The sequence below is a fragment of the Acomys minous genome (genome assembly GCF_964271855.1).
Source record: "Acomys minous genome assembly, chromosome: 11".
Lineage (NCBI taxonomy): Eukaryota > Metazoa > Chordata > Mammalia > Rodentia > Muridae > Acomys > Acomys minous.
Window position 1 is genome coordinate 79,088,809 of NC_140492.1, and position 10,746 is coordinate 79,099,554.

The following is a 10,746-nucleotide window of genomic DNA, read 5'->3' on the forward strand; positions in this document are numbered from 1 at the left end:
CCCACAACAGAAAACATTAGGTGGCTAAAAAATGAGAGCTAATATGATGGTCTTTCTGGGAACTGAGTGGTAAGCAATGATAAAGCCACTGGTAAGGTCTTTTGCAGTCCTGACTAGGGCTCTGAATAACTTTCACTACAGAGGCTGTGCATTTTCAACAGGGGCTTGTGTGCAGAAATATCCTGGGGAGGGTGCAAACTCGGATACTCCTAGTTTCTATATTATCTTTCACAGGTTCTGCCTTTAAGCATTTAACATGTAGGTGTAAGATCCTTTTAAATTACACTATAAAATTAAAGAAATGTTTTGTCAGTTTTACTATGTGTTTGTTTCTTATTGACTTTAAAGGTATTGAAACTGCATCTCCAGCATATATCTGTGAACTTTTATCTAAAGATTAATGATTTGCTTATTAAATATAATGTTTAAAATTTAAGTTCAAACTCTTGTTTAAAATATGAGTGCATGTGTGTTTGTAACACAGATATTATGTGATTCAATCCTAGTTCAAAACACTGTAAAAATCTGGTTTTAGGTTCTAAAAGTTATGGTTATACTCTATGACTTCATAAACAAATGTAACAGGACTCGTCTGTATTAATTACATTACAGTCAATATAAAGTATTAATAATTTTAAATTTTTCTATAAATTATAAATTAAATACGTTAGTAACACTGATAAATTTTTTAAAAAAAACTGTTGTATTCTATAATGATATGCCATATGGAAACCAGAAAAGTTTCCAACCCCTATAGATCTTGATGCTAAAGTAAAGAAAGTCTAATTTAATGGTTATCATCTTATTATTAACTGTTATGTAACTTTTCAAGGTCTTATTGTACATAAAAATGATGGTGTGTAAAACAGGAGATGCAAATTAATGCAGGGCATAACATTGCTCAGCTGTTACTGCTTCCATACATTAAAGGGCAAATCTGTTAAAAAAAAAAAAAAAAGGGTACATTTGAGAGTACAAAAAAAAAACTGTGTTCTGGCAAACAATAGTATATATTTACTTATAAGTAGATATTAGCCCAACATAGATGCTCTGTGAGAGAGACCACCCAGTGGAGGATTGGGACAAATACTGGAAATCATTGTCAAACTCTGAGCAAAAAGCTGTGAGTTATATAAAAAAAGTGTCCCAGATAAAACACATTAACAAGTATTTAAGATTATGAATAAAAGGAAACTTAGTAAAAATCATTAGAAACAGATGACATGGGATTGGGGCAGGATCCCATACCTGCCCCACTATGAAAAAATAGTTTGTTTAATTAATTAATTTATCTATTAATATCTGCTGCGCCCCAGATGCAAAAGGGGAGACTTGTACCCCGTCAAAGGATCTCCCAGGAATGCTCTTACCCACGCCTCATTCATTCTAAACTTCCTGAACCTAGATGCCAAAGGGAAATCGGCAGCGGATCGCTTTGGCACTCCGCTACAAAAGATCATTACGCCACTGTTTTATGGAAAGATCCATTGACCTACAAATGGTCAGGACCCGACCCAGTGCTTATCTGGAGTCGAGGATCAGTCTGTGTGTTTGACACCAAAGCAGATGCAGCCAGGTGGCTGCCAGAAAGACTTGTGAAACAAGTGGACAGTTTTTAACAAACAATCCAGTGAGGATGAAAAACTCACTGAGATAAGTTAATTCTGTTTCCTTCACAGAGATGTTGAGAAGAAAGACCATCCTTATCTGCTGGATCACCTGTGGATACCTCCTCCCGATGACCTTTTATGGTTTTGGAGATCCTCATGAGGCTATAGAAATCATCCAGAAGATGGAAGGAAAGCCTTGTGATTGTCTGGGAGGAAAAATGCTGTTTCTATGCTAACAAGTCTGGGATCATTCGAGATAAGATTGAAGACCTGGAAAAGTGGCAAAACAAACAAAAAAACAAACAAAAAAACCAACAACAAAAATAACCCTTCGATAATCCCCTTTGAAGTGGGCTCCCCATTTTAGGCCCCCTGCTTGGCTGATTAATACTACTATCAGTAGGACCCTTTCTCTTTAACAAACTCATGGCTTTTGTCAAACAGCAAGTGGTTGCCATCCAGGCCAAGCCCATACTGGTTCGTTATTACAGGCTGGAGCTTGCAGACCAAGGCCATTCACATGAATAGCAGGCAATACCCAGAGTGACCCCACCTAAGACAGGGCCAGGGGTCAAAAGGCTACCCTTGAACCCAATGACGGCTATAGAGGGCAGCAGGGGATTCAGAGATAATGACAGGATTATGCGCAATTGGGACCGTATTCAATCTAAGACAGAGATGTCAACCAATTTTCAAAAACATCAAGCTGTTGGCCTCTCGATGACAAGTAAGGGATGGTCTGATGAGGTTGATGCAGCCTAAGACAGGCCTGAACCAGCCATCCAACATATATATATATATATATATATATATATATATATATATATATATATATACATATACGGGACCTGTAGGGAGCCACCCTTAGTGGCTCTTGGCTTAAAACATAGGCAATTCCACCTTTCCTGTAGGCTCCATTTTCTACACCTCTGCTTGGCACATAGCAAGCTGAGGGTCAGCCCGAGGCCACACCACCCAGTCCCAGTCCCGGGAAGCTGCTTGTTTACGGTATCTCTGCAGCTGCATTCCTCAGAACTTCCTTCCTTATCTTGATGTCTTTACTACCAGGCTAGAGAGCAGAATAGCTGCCACTAGGTTTCCATAGCAACCGTGCCCTTGCCCCTCTGAACTCTCTATAAAAACACTATGAAAAATTTCAATAAACAGGGCTTGATCAGAATACAGGTTGCCCTCATTTCTTCATGTCTCTTGTCCTTTTTTTCACTCCAGCACCCCCTCCCATGATCCGTTTGAAGACCCCATGGGCTGGGGCACTCTACAAGAGCAACAAGTACTCTCAACCACTAAGCTATCTCTCCAGCCCCATGATTTCTTATCTTCTAAGAGTTTCAGCATAATTATCTCAGAAAACTGGGAATAGGGCTTCCTCAAGACCCAGCTATTCCATTCCTTGGAATATACCCAGAAGATGCTCCAGCACACAACAAGGACATATGCTCCTCCATGTTCATAGCGGCCTTATTCATAATAGCCAGAACATGGAAACAGCCTAAGTGTCCCTCAGTAGAAGAGTGGATAAAGAAACTGTGGTACATTTACACTATGGAATACTACTCAGCTATTAAAAGCAAGGAATTCCCAAAATTTGTGGACAAATGGATTGAACTCAATATGATCATAATGAGTGAGTTAACCCAGAAGCAGAATGACTCAAACGGTATATACTCACTTATAACTAGACACTAGCCCAAGGGGCATGTCCCATGAGAGTCTTCACCTACAAGGAAAGTGGGATAGATGTGAAGACATCCTTTTGGGACTCTAGGTGAGAGAAATATGGGAGAATGGGGACATGGAAGGATCCAGAGGGTCCTAGAAACCTACAAAGTAGAACATTATGGCGGGCAGATCTGGGCCCAGGGGTTTTGCACAAACTATGGCACCAGCCAAGGACAGTACGTGCAGTAAACATTGAACCCCTACCCATATCTAGCCAAAGGACAGGTCATTCTCTACAGATGAGTGAAGAGTGGGGACTGACTTTCACATGAACTCTGGTGCCCCATATTTGACCACATCCCCTTGATAGGGAGGCCCGGTGGCACTCAGGGGAAGGATAGCAGGCTACCAAGAAGAGACTTGATACCCTATGATCATATACAGGGGGAGGAGGTCCCCCTCAGCCACAGCCATAAGAGAGGGAAATAGGGTGAAAGTGGGAGGGAGGGAGGAATGGGAGGATAGAAGGGATGGGATAACAATTGAGATGTAAGGCTGTCATCTAGTGTGGCTCAATATTTTAAAAATTAAAGTAAAAATAATTTTGTCAGTATAATTTTCTGTAGAAATTTGATTGATTTCTTTCAAGAATTTTCTTTAAACATTTTTTGGGGTGGTTTTCATTTTGACATTTTCACATATGTGCAGTATACTTCGATCTTATATATATAGAAACATCTAGAGTAAACCACAAAGGACAATGGTTGGGAAAAAGTCAAATGTCTTGCTGGATGCCTTCAATATGCAAGGCATGTTGCGTGTGTGCACATGACTGTATTTCCATTTCCTTAATCCTTACAGCAGTTCAATGTGCATAACTATTCCATTGTACAAGAACAAAGAAAGACATTTCTCAGTCTGAAAGAAGTCCATACTCTTTCCTTATGAAGGTCTTACCACTGAACCCTTTCCATTTCTTCTTTGTCTTTGCTTCCCTTTCCTCCTTCCCAGCACTTCTGCACTTGCCCAGCCACCTGTGCTGGAGACACTTCAGTTCCCACTGTATGATTCAATCATCAGCTCCTTCTCTCACTTACTATTTGGTCAGTCAAGCATAGAAAGCCTTCAAACATCCATTGGATAACCTTGTATGTACTTTTATTAGTACTGAAATACAACAATAAACAAAACAGGCTGAGTTCTCTGCCAGAGCTGACATTTTAGAAGGAACGATCAGGAAGGACGCATGCAATTGACATGAGATGTCGAGAGGGGAATCATGCCGGGAAGTCCACTGCTGTAAGGGCACATCCAAAGAGAATGGAGTTTACAGGGCAGAAAGAGGGAAGAAAGCTCCTTGGAAGTTATTGTTGTGGGAATGGACAAAATGTGTTCCTACACCATGCTTGACACAGTGGATTAGGTAAGCACAAGCAACAGATTAACAATCTTTGACTTCGGTTGGTTCAGCCTGTGCACACACCTGTAGCAATGCACATAACATCCCAAGGCCCTCACTTTTATACATATGCTACCCACACAGGGGTGCCCCATTCCGATTAGCCAAATGCTGGGCCCCAGTCCCTTTCCACTCCTTTCCTGTCTGTTTGCCCCCCCCTTTTTTTTTAACCATTTCCTTTTTGAATTAAACACCCAAGAGCCTTCAAGTGTGAGCATCTCATACTGTGTGTCAGACCCTGTGTGCTCAACAGGCATGGACACAATGTGCTTATGCCAAGCAGGTCAGTACACTGTTTGAAAGTGCCAGCATTAAAGATTGGAAAACAGCAAAGAGGCATGTCTCTGCTGCTTGCCTAGGCTCAGGACAGGCTCTGAACCCTGCTAGCTGATGCTACCAGGCCAGTGGGAATTGAATTCTAACCTTTTGCTCACCCAGGATCCCACCTGCATTAAGCTACATGTATGCCCCACACTAAACAATGAAATAACATTGTTTCCCCATAACAGCTGTCAAAGGTATAAGGATGGGTGCCTAGGCTACATACCAATCTAGCCTAAACTGGTTTGGGCACATATAAGGGAAACTGTTTCCTTTGAGTGAACCATTAAAGAGAAACCTCTTGTGCCTATGCATAGCCAGGACTGCACATGTTTGAAATCAGATGCATCCTAGAAGGAACATTCACAGTAAGCATCCACACGATAGCGCTTAGTAGCAGGACATCTTCACCCCCATAAAAGGGAGCCACAAACTCAACTCAGTGCCTTGAATTCACTCCTTCATGGTGCCCGCTGTCAAGAGTGACAGCGTACTTCTCTGATCTACACTGTTGCTTTACTTTTGAATAAAGTTTCTTGCTTCTTTCCAAATCTACATGAGCCTTTATTTCAATTCACACAATCTGGGCCTTAAATCCCAGTAACACAGCAAACAATGTAAGCAGCAGAGGTTGTCAATGAGAAATAAGGCTGTGTAGTTAGTAGAGGCCAGACTATAGTGGATTGTCTGTCTCTTTAGGCATAATTAAGAGGATGAGGTTTACTGTGCAGTGAGGAATCTGAACGGTCAATAGAGTGAGTCCTCATGTCCCACGGATGTGCTTATACATTAGAACAAAGCCTAAAAGGAAGATCATGAGATATAAATGATCAAATATATGATGTCTGTTTTTACTTCATGGTGAGGATCATTTTTTTTCTTTTCAAAATTTAGCTAAAGATGAAGGGAAAAGTGCAAAAAAGTGTAGAAAATTCAATTGTATGTATTTTTGTTGTCGTTAGATAAATCTGTCATTGTATAACCCGCTTAAACCACCTGTAGCTGAGTACACCTGAGATTCTGAGATGCCAGCACTGCTCAGGTGTCTCATAGCACTCTGTCAGGGGAATTTCTTCTAGTCCCATAGTGACCCCATTCTTGTAACACAAAAAGTATGTGCTATGCTGAAAAATATCTTTGGCACTAAAAGGAAATGTTACTTCAACATGACTTGGGATAATAGAGATGCATAATTTTCTTTACATTTTAAATGTTATTTTTGTTTATATGCATGCACATGTAATTTTACATGATTGCATAATGGTGATGTCATAGAGCTGCCAGAAAGATGAATATCTCGAATATGTAAAAATCAATACCAAGTTATGATGAAAGGGTTATTTGAAGTGATTGCCTTTGAAATAATCACTGCACACATTAAATTTTTTAAATACTATTTTTGTTTATTCTTTGAGAATTTCATACACACACATTTATTTCTGTTGTATTCATTCTCCACTCCCTCTTACTCCATCAGATCCCCTCCAACCCTTCTCATTGCACCCCCCTCAACTCCATTTCTTTTTAAAAATAACCCACAGAGTCCAATTAGTGCTACCCACATATGAACGTGTGTGGGCCCATCTCCAGAAGCATAGTCAGCTCTAAAGAAAACTAACCTGCCCTTAACAGCTGTCATTTGTCAAGAGCTAGGGATGGGGGTGGGTGGGGGTGGGGCAGGGCCATGTGTCCCTCTTCTAGCCGTGCTTGAATACCGATTGGCTTGTTTGTGCAGGTCTTTCACAGACAGCCACAAGTGCTGTAAGATTGTGGATGCAGAGTCCTGTTATGCCTGGAAGATATTGTTCTCTCAGTTCTCCACAACCTCCAGCTACTACAATATTCCACAGTGATTTCTGAGCCTTTGGGGAATGAGTGTGGTACAGGTATCCAATTCATGGCTGAGAAATCTGCTGACACTTCCGCTCCATGCTTTCACTAGTTGTAAGTCTCTGTATGAACTGTGATCCACTGTACGAATGTGGTTCTCTGTTGTGAACTGAGAGCTGTGCTGATCTGTGGGTACACAGACTCATATTTAGAAGGCAGTTTGATAGTATGTCCTTTTATCAAAATAGCAGTGAGTTTACCCTTGGGCCTATGGGTTCCTCAATCTCATGTTCTCAGACAGATTTGAAGTACCAGGAGTGAGTTTCCTCCTGTCCAGTTAGCCTTAAATCTGATCAGGAAGTGGATGGACTCCCCCCCCCCCCCCCCCCGCCCCCTCCCCCACACCCATGGGCATATCTGGCCAGTCCAGTCATTACTGTAGCTTGCAAGGTTCACAACTTGGTGAAGCTGTTGATGACTTTTCTCTCCCAACAGCTAACACCTTTTGATATTATGAAAGTTAGCCAGCAGAAGGGAGCTTGCTAGTCATTACTGGCTTGATTTCTTTATGTCCTATGAACCAATATATGATGTATTCAATGACGTATTCAGTGATAGGGTCTTACTATTAACTTGTGGTGAGCAACCAAGAGGGGCTGCAACACCCTGCGTTATTTTGAGTTTTGAAGTGATTTCCTGTGGAATAAGCACTATACACGTTGAATTTTTTTTTATGATGTGCTACTTTTAAAAAATTTTTTATTGATTTATTCATATTACATCTCAATGGTTATCCTATCCCTTGTATCTTCCTATTCTTCCCTCCCTCCCATTTTCCCCTTACTCCCCTCCCCTATGTCTGTGACTGAGGGGGACTTCTTCCCCCTGTATATGCTTATAGGGTATCAAGTCTCTTCTTGGTAGGATGTGCTACTTTTTATTATACTATTTATTCCTTAAGAATGTTACACTTGTGTATAGCCCTGCTCTTCTATTTTTGAACATTTGAACTGTGGTCAATTTTTGGGTGACAAGAAGAATGCTACAAGAACATACACAAAGCCATCTGGTTGCTTTCTAAGTTTTTTATAAGGTGGAAATATTTGTGAAAATATTGATACAGACTGCTATATTGCCTGATAGAGATTATTATATTTTTCTAAAGCAAGAGACAATTTAATACCCAAGGGATGTAACATGTTTATACTCAAGTTCAGTAATTGTCCATGTAAGATGCATAAGGAAATACACTTTTATAGGGAAATAAATTTAACTGTATCAAACACAGTGTTTAGATAACCAAAAATTGGGACTACCTCAGCATCCAACACTAGAGATGAAATATTATTTCATCATGGCCTAACTGTGACAACTACTAAAACTGTTCATTAATGATTGTGATATAATATTTATGGTATAAAATGTGTTGTAATTTAAGTGGTGTTGTGCTCATTTCTTGAGACTCCCATGCAAGCACATGAGGATCTTTAATCACTGCCCATGCCCAGCTCCAAACCATCACCAACACAATGGTATTTGGAAGAGAGCCTCAAGCTCTAGACTGATCCCTTTCACTTTCAGTGCCCCCAAAGCAGGGTGGGTGGGTGGGTGGGGGAAGTCCCAGCTTGGCAAACATCTATTGGTTAAGATACAGAAGGCATCAAAATTACAAATGGCTCTGGCCTCCTTTGTTCTCTCTTGCAGGGAAGGGAGCATCTGGTCTCAAGTTTCAGTTGAAATGTCCTGTTCTGTGCTGATTGGCTGTTGCTAGGGGTTATATAGTACAACTAGGCTACATGACATTAGTAACAAGCTAGAGACCCTCCGGTCTGGTTTCTTAGAAACCATGTCTGTGGTGGGCTGAGAGGAATGCAGCAAGGTTTGTCCCTCCATACAGCTATGCTCAGGCCTGCAAGCCCATTTCATAAAACTTTTGTCCCAGTGACTCTGGGACAAAATTTTTAATTCTTTTTGGTCTTTCAGTAGAAACTGAGCATATGAAGCATCCTAAACAGTTTATTGTATATTATTAGTATATATATATATATATATATATATATAATTTTACTATTTTATAAAATGATTTTTATAAGTTTAAAGTACAACACAGTTTTTTCTTTATTTCAATTTTCAAATATCTTGAACGATGCCATGTTTAAATTCAAATTCAAATTTCATTATGCAATATGTGTCAATTTTACATTTTCATTAGAAAGCACAGTCAAAACCACATTTCCTTTTAATATTTGTCATTTAGTGACCAGCAGTGGGCTGGTCCTTTCCCCATCCAGCCCAGTTCGAACCTGCCAAGCCCTCTCACCCTCTCATCCTCTCTGCCTGTCTGTCTTTCAAGTGTAAGGGCTGGTCTCCTCCCATTGAGGATCAATTAGAAACACAATAATCCAGGTGGAGTCTGCTTTTTGAGTTCCAGGCCCAGGATGGCTCCACCCAGTCTATCTCAAGGTTAATCTCAGGGACTATCCTTGGTGTGTCCAAGGGCAAAGCCGGCCAAGACTGTTTTTACCTGTGACAAAGTTTACAATCCTTCCCACAATTTAGAGTGAGGCCTGAAGCTTGGGTAACTCGGCCAGGTTCCCAGATTCACCAGCAGTCAGTGCCCAGCTTCCAATGGTAGAGTGGCTGCCAAGTCATCTCTGTCATAGCTGCCTTGACATCTTTAATTGGCAGTCAAGCCCTAGATGTCCAGAGGGGGTTGCCCCTGCTACGCCCAGATTTGATCCCCAAAAGAACCAGAAAACACACGAAACCGCTGTAAGAGCAAGAGGAATTTTTAATTCAGCTCCTGGCTGGGTTGCACTGGATCCCCCAAACTGAAGGTCTCAGGATCGACCTGGGAGCCAGCTTGAGGAGCTGTCATTATAGTTGTCATTAGAAGGGGTGTGGGGGAGGGCAGGGGGGGGAGGCGTCTAAAGTCCAAGCGACAGAGAGGAAAGGCGCCAAGACCACTCACAGTTTAACTTTCTTTGTTCTCTTCTGTTCGCCATTTGCTCAGGGGAGTTTAGAATCCCATCTCCGGGAGGTGGGTCAGTTGCCATCCGATAATGCTATCCTCGGTTGTAATTGTGAACTTGGCTCTCTTTTAAATCCATTGTAAAGAGTTTTGTGGACTTCAGATAAGCCATTTGTCCGGCGTGAGCTCAAAAGGCCCTGTGCCTTCTTAGATGTTAATAGAATTTCTTGGGCTCTGCTTCCTTTGGATGTTAATTAGTTCTTTCCATGCTCCATGCTTTCCCAGTTCTGCACTTTCTTCTCTCACCCCCAGAATAAATGGAGTCTCAGACAGTCATGGTGGAGGGACGGCGAGAAGCAGAGCAAGCAAGCATGAGCAGGAACTCCCGAAAGACAGCCAGCCTTTATTTATAAACCTTGGGCAGTGGGGAGGCATTTTGATGGTGACTGTGTCTGATGCACTTGGGTTAAGGGTGCCAGAATACTTAATCTACATACAGTGGTACAGTAGCTCATTTATAGGGTGGGGGTGGGAGTGATAAGGTGGAGGGGTTGGGGATTGGGGAGTCCCATCACAAGAGGGAGAAAACAGTACTTAATTATTCTGTGAGGAGGTGACTTCTAGGTACAATTAAAAGTCATTTACCTGACGCTAAGATCTCAGTATACGGTGGGGTACTTCCAGGAAGTGGTTGTTAGTCAAGTTCTTTATCAGGAAAAGATCTGGCTTATAATCTTCCTCGAGGGCTAGTTAATTCCCCCTCAAAACCAGAGGTTGTCAGAACAGGTGGAGTGAGGCATACCACCTAGTCCCCACTAAGGAATCAGAGTTCTCCAAGAAATCAGAGTCCACGTTCATTGACTGAGCGCAGAACG